At 47.2% G+C, this 6000-nt stretch overlaps 1 protein-coding gene across 1 annotated transcript in view; it reads left to right on the top strand.

Annotated features, from left to right (window-relative positions):
- Nucleotides 1–414: 414 nt before the first annotated feature.
- CLDN14 (claudin 14) overlaps nucleotides 415–6000 on the top strand; it is a 36948-nt gene continuing 31362 nt past the window's right edge. Inside the window, exons 1-2 of the mRNA XM_059392330.1 lie at nucleotides 415–521; nucleotides 2926–3063. The gene's annotated coding sequence lies outside the window, so the exon portion shown is untranslated. The remainder of the gene's footprint in view (nucleotides 522–2925; nucleotides 3064–6000) is intronic.

The raw sequence follows: 6000 nt of genomic DNA, 5'->3' as shown, positions 1-6000 counted from the left end.
CAAAAAGAAAAATGTGTTCTCTCACTGGAGCAGAAGTCCTGAGGCAGGGCAGCTCTGGCTCAGTTGATTCATTGGCTCAATAATTTTTTTTCAAGGACTCAGGTTTCTCTTCTGCCAGCATCCTCAGTGTTTGGCTTGGTCGCTGGGGTAGCTCCCTAAGGAACAAGGTGGTCGCCACCTGCCAGTACTCACATCCAGACACTGCAGTACCTAGCAGAAGGAAGAGGTGCTTTATCTTTTTTGCTCCTCTCTTCAAGAGGAGAGAAGCTTAACCAGTGGTCCCCTGGGCAACCCTTTGATTCTCACTGGCCCTGATTATATTCTATGATCAAGCTCAAGGAAACACTGAAGAGAGTTGGAACCTCCATTATTTTGGTTTTTTTTCAGGTGTCTCTGGAAACATATACACCCATTCCTGAGCAAAGCCGGGCTCTGAAGACAAGGAGAAGGGATGGGGGGCAGTTGCAGAGTTTGCAAGACCACCACACTAAACTTTGGGGTCACCCTTTGCTGTTTATCATGTACGTGCTTTGTTATATTTTTTACCCTTTTCCTTTTTTACATAAGAAATACATAAATATCTTCTTGCTCTGAGTAACTTATTCAACACGGAAGTATGTGGAGTAGAAATATGAACTGTGTCTTGCACTACCCTCCCCCAATCTCACTTTCCTTCCCAGAAGGAACTTCTGTCTCAATTTTGGTGTGTCCTTGTCCTATCCCCTTTATGCATTTGCCTATAAGCCTATGTTCATACACACATAGATGCTTTACTTTCATTTTTACATAAGTGGTATCTTGCTCTGCTTCTGGCCTTTTCCCACTTAGCTCTCAGTACTTCTAGATCCACTTCATTCATTGTAATGACTGAATATTATCCCAAAGGTAGATATTCCATTGCCTTATATTTTAAGTAGCCTTTCAATCTTGTGCCTTATCTTTCTAGCTGGAGCACAAACATTCCAAGGACATATTTTTCTTTCTATATCTAGGCACTTAATATAATATTTTCCTACAAAACGAAAGTCAATTAACAGCTATTGATGGAAGGATTCTCTCTCCCTTGCCACATAAGAGCTGTCTTAGTACTTCTAGTGGCCTGACGAGGAGCTGTTCTCTGAGCCAGTAAAGGTACACAGCTTATCACTTTGTCATTCTTTTGTCTACCAACAAGAGTGATAAATAAATCTATTAGCAAGAGAGAGTTGATAATTTTCCACTGCTCCTTTGGTAGTATTTTCTGGGTGCAGGACAGCACAACATCTCAATCTATCTGAGCGGTTGTCAATTCAGAGCACTTGGGGTACTTGCAAAGTTATACATTATCTCATTGTTCAGCTCACATAGGAACATCGGGGCAGAGTTATTAACAGCCCACACTTCCTGGAGAACCATTTCAATGGCTACTAATTGTGTTCACAGACTGTTGAGCTGGAAAAGTTATCCATTTGCTTAGATACACATTCTTAATAACCCTTTCCAGGTTTCCTAAGGCAGTCACAACTACATAAAATAGATTACAACTGAACCTATTCTAGACCCTTTAGTGGGGAGAAATTACTTCAATATGAGGTTATCACTTGCAAACAGACCAACCAAATGAACCTCTCAAGGCAATCACTCTTTAAGCAGATGTTGGCATTCAGACCTGCTGATAGCATCAATGGATATCGTCTTAGGCCTTGGTGGGGCTCCTTGTACTTCTGAATCCATGAGCTTCCTGTGGTAGCTGAAAAAATTACCATTATGAAAAAGCAAAGAAATGAAACACATGTCTCCCAGATGTGCTCTTTGCATTGGGGAAGACTCTCAAAGTTTGGGCCTTAACAGGAAACTTGGAACGATGAAAGGAAATCAAGCAATAGGAATGAAACTGAAATTAGTTTATGTTCCTCAGCTGATAACACACAAGGGGAAACTTTTTGATCAATCATTTTAATTAGTATTGATTATGAAAACTCTGGTCCCTACTATTAAAAAGTCTCCAAGTGTTTGGGGAAATAAGGTACCCATATATGAAATATTGGACACCACCACCAGGTAATATGGGATCAAGACTAAGTAAATGCCTATTATGGGTTCAGGGTGAGAATCTATTGAGATGGTAAGGGTATTCTTCCAAAAAGGGCTGGGAGTCTGTCTTGTTATACTCTGAAAGAATTGTACTTGACCCTTCTGCTCACTTATTCAAAAAAACAAACCAACAAACACACACACACAAGCAATTTTCTCTGGGAACCCAGCCTACATTTCTTTGCTGACTTGCCTGCCTCTGTGTGCGTCTTCATATGTCAGGGTTGGAGGACTCCCAGCCTGCCCCCTCTGTGTCTGTACCACCTCCCCAAACTTGAAATAGTCATGATCACTGAAGATCTTTATGGCCCTTCAGGCCATACTTACACTCACCATCTCACCCAAATTTGTTGAGGAAGCTATTGCTGGCAGATGGGGAAGGTAGAATCGGGAGAAAAATCTAGATACCTTTGTTACAAAGGGTTAAGAGGGTTCATAACAAATAGGTCAGAGCCTGATTTTTAGGGACTTGGCTGGGAGCTACCATACAGGTTCCACCTCCATGCCCTGGCACCGATGTCCCCCTCACCTCATGTGGGTGTTTCTGTAGACAAATATTTTTTCAGGCCAGCATTGGATTATATGGCTGCAGACCCTGGAATTCAAAAGGGAAAGATGAAACCTTCACAGCAACTTGGAGTTTTCTTTCAAGTGGAGTTTTCTCTACAGAATGTTTTTGTTTTAACTGGTAATTAAAGATGGCAAAAACACTCCTGAAGAAATGGGTTTTCCTCCTCTCCAAGCCCGTCTTTCCAAGAGAAACAGGCACAGGCAGGGCCCTGAGTAGAGCCAACTGCTCCTGGTAGTTTATGGTCTGGTCCACGTCAGTTTCTCATGTGTTCCCCTTTCCAGGGGCTGCAAGACCCAGCAATCTGGACCCAAGCCAAGAAGTCAAGAACTGTTGACACCGACGTCTCCACTCTCCTACTGACACCAGCGACCACCCAGCCCAGCGCAACCATATGGCCTCTTGTTTTCCTGATGTATGAGGTGGGTAGAATGCTTTCCCCCCAGAAGAGGACTCCAAGGGATCAATTAGTTAAAACCTGTAAACATGTATCATTATAATTATTATTCCAGTTTCTAGTTAAACTTGCACTGGCCAAAAGGAAAGAAAATACCCACGCTGCCCCTGAGGGCAGCTACCCTTGCTTTTCCGGTTTTTCCAGTCGGGCTGATGGGAGAGTGCCCCGAGCAGCTCAGTGCTCAGGGGAGCGGAGCGGGAGCTGTGCCCCCCGCATTTGAGGATCCGGAGGCCAACAACACGACCGAGTCCTGGATTTAACGGGGCTCTGGGCGTTCACACCGCAGGCTCTAGCCGAGGCCCGACGTCTCTGCTGAGCCCCCGCGGGAGGAAGCGGGTCTCAGGCAGGGCCCTGAATCTCTCCCCCTGGCAGCGTGGCAGGGGCTGGCAAACAGACTCGGTTTCTAGGGTGTCGCTCTGAAACCAGTGCCTCGGAGGGAGCCGCTACTGCTCTCCCGGAGAGAACCGTCTCCGGACTCCTGAGGCTGTTAGAGACAATTTCAATGTGGTAGCGGCAGCCCGTCCTCCAGGCGCTGCCTCCGCCCGTCCATTGCTCGTCTTTCCGGGAGACGCTCAGACAACACCACAGCCAGCACTCCACGGCTCCCCTTCCCTGGGCCTAAAAAGTTCCATCTCATCCCGACTCCTTTCCCCTTGGAAAGCTCCACGCCCACACATCAAAGCTTCTCCTGACTTAGCCGCAAACGAGGCTGCCCCGGGGCGCTGTGCACGTGACTTCCGGTCAGAGCGCAGGTCTGGTCCATGCAGCTTCCGGGAGGTCGGAGCGCAGCCTCCTCGCAAGATGGCGCCGCCGGAAGTGCCCGCTGCCAGCCCCGCAGTTCCCGCCCACAGGCGTTGTGCACTGTGGCGAGCGCAGCAGCTGTGCCCGGCCCGGGTGGAGACAGGCTAATAATTCCACACTGTTTAAACGGTGGTTTTTAAAATATTTGTTCAGTATTTGCTCAGAGGAATGGCTGAGTGCTCTGAATAAACAAAGGGAGGGCCCAGCAGGAAGAAGGGCTCTTGGGGGCAGCTTCAGCCTCTCCCCTCCGCTCAGAGACTTCATTTCTGGCCTCCAATCCGCAGGCCCCTGTGAGCAAAACAAAAGCCTGGCAATTCGGGGCACCCGGCCTGTGTCAGAGGGCGCTGTCCTCACTCTGGCCTCGGCACCCCTCCCTCCAGGCCCTATTCGAGTACCTTCCCTGTCCCCAGCTACCCCAACCCCCAGGGCAGTTCTGCAAAAGACGGTTGTCTCTGTCTTGCTGGCGTTTCGGGGGCTGGAGCAGACATTCAGCGGGCTTGCCCTGGCGAACAGGACGTGTAGCCTCCCTCCAAGTGTAGAAGGAGGCCTGAGCAGTAATGATCCTGGGGGAGGGGGTTGTCCCACTTGCCCGGCTGCCCCTGCCCACCACTCCTGGCTCAGCCAGTCCCGGCCCCACCCCCTACCCCCACCCCACACACACAGTATCGGGTAGGCATGGCACAGACAGTGTGTAGGAGTTGGGAAAGCTGGCTCTGCAGGGCTTCATAAGCTTGATTCTGGCTTCTACCTTGACCTTCCTTCAGGGGCCCTCCGTCCTCTCTCCCAGCTGTGCAGTTCTGCTTATGATGCTCCTTACAATTGCAAAGCACTTGCACCCATCCCCTATGGCTCCCTGAACTTCAGCTCCAGCCTCCTGTACCATTTCCATGAAAGCAGCTCTTGCTTCCTGGAAACTGGCATTTGGACATCCAGCGTAATATTCTTCCTTTGTCTGTCTGAGGCAAATCCAAAATGATCACTTAAACACATTTGACCTGCAACATCGAATCAAAACTGTTCCCTAGAATATGGGATAAAAGGCAGAAGAAAACCCAAAGCAGAGCAAGCAGTGTGTTTTGCAGAACTCACTCTGCCTCTGCCCTGAGAAGACTTGTAGTGGAGAGTGTGTTGTGCTGAAGGCCCTAAGTGGGCAGGGAGCTTCCCTCCCCAGGTCCCACTGGTTGGGATTATGTACATATATAAATAGAGTGATTATATACCACTTCTAAGAAAATTATTTCTGAGACCAAGGGTATCACAGTGAATTGGCCACGTGCAGAATAGGATTAAACAGGAAATGTGTATGCCTCATTTGTAGAAGTTAACAGAGCTTCGGGTGGCCAAGACACTCCCTCTATTCAGGACACAGGGCCAGATAACCTTTTTTTTTTTTTTTTTTTTAATTCAACTAACCAACCCCAACCTCCTTTCTGCCCATTTTGTGTCCACAGAGTAATTAAATACTGAGGCAGTTGTCTCTGGACTCTTTGACCTGGTGATGGCTATGATACCTGGAAGCCTCAGATCCCCTGCCACACCTTCCACTGAGGTTTATATGGTTCCCAGAGGCTGATCATTGCCTGTTACTAAAAATACTCACCAGCCACTGGTGATGGCAATCTATGAGTTGTGTTTTTCCCTTTGTCGATGTCTCTTGACCTTTACAGCATGACTGAATTTTTATGCAGCCCTTTGTCTTGTGTTGTAACTTTTAGCTGACTGATATGTGCTGCCATTTCTTATAGCTCTTGATTCTATTCTCTGCAATAGGTACCTTGTTCCATGTTATATTAATACATATTTTTACTTAAAAAAGGAAACAGAAGCATGTGATGTCAGATACAAAAGTCTTTCTCTTTCGTCTTGACCCTTAACTTCATTTCCCAGAGGTAACCACAGCGAACAGATTTTTATACAGCCTTCGGAAAGGCTCTTTGCATGATCAAAATGCATATACTTCTTGTTTTACACAAATATGATCACACTGTACCCATTGCACTCAACTGGCTTCTTAAAATTGTGTCTTGGAGCTCTTTCTGCATGACTACCTGTAGGAGCACTGAACCTTTTAATGGTACATTCTCTCCTGTGTGGGGTGCCA

The sequence above is a fragment of the Mustela nigripes genome, chromosome 2 (genome assembly GCF_022355385.1).
Source record: "Mustela nigripes isolate SB6536 chromosome 2, MUSNIG.SB6536, whole genome shotgun sequence".
Classification (NCBI taxonomy): Eukaryota; Metazoa; Chordata; class Mammalia; order Carnivora; family Mustelidae; genus Mustela; species Mustela nigripes.
Note: the sequence above shows the minus strand (reverse complement) of the source record. Positions and strands in the feature narration are given on the sequence as shown.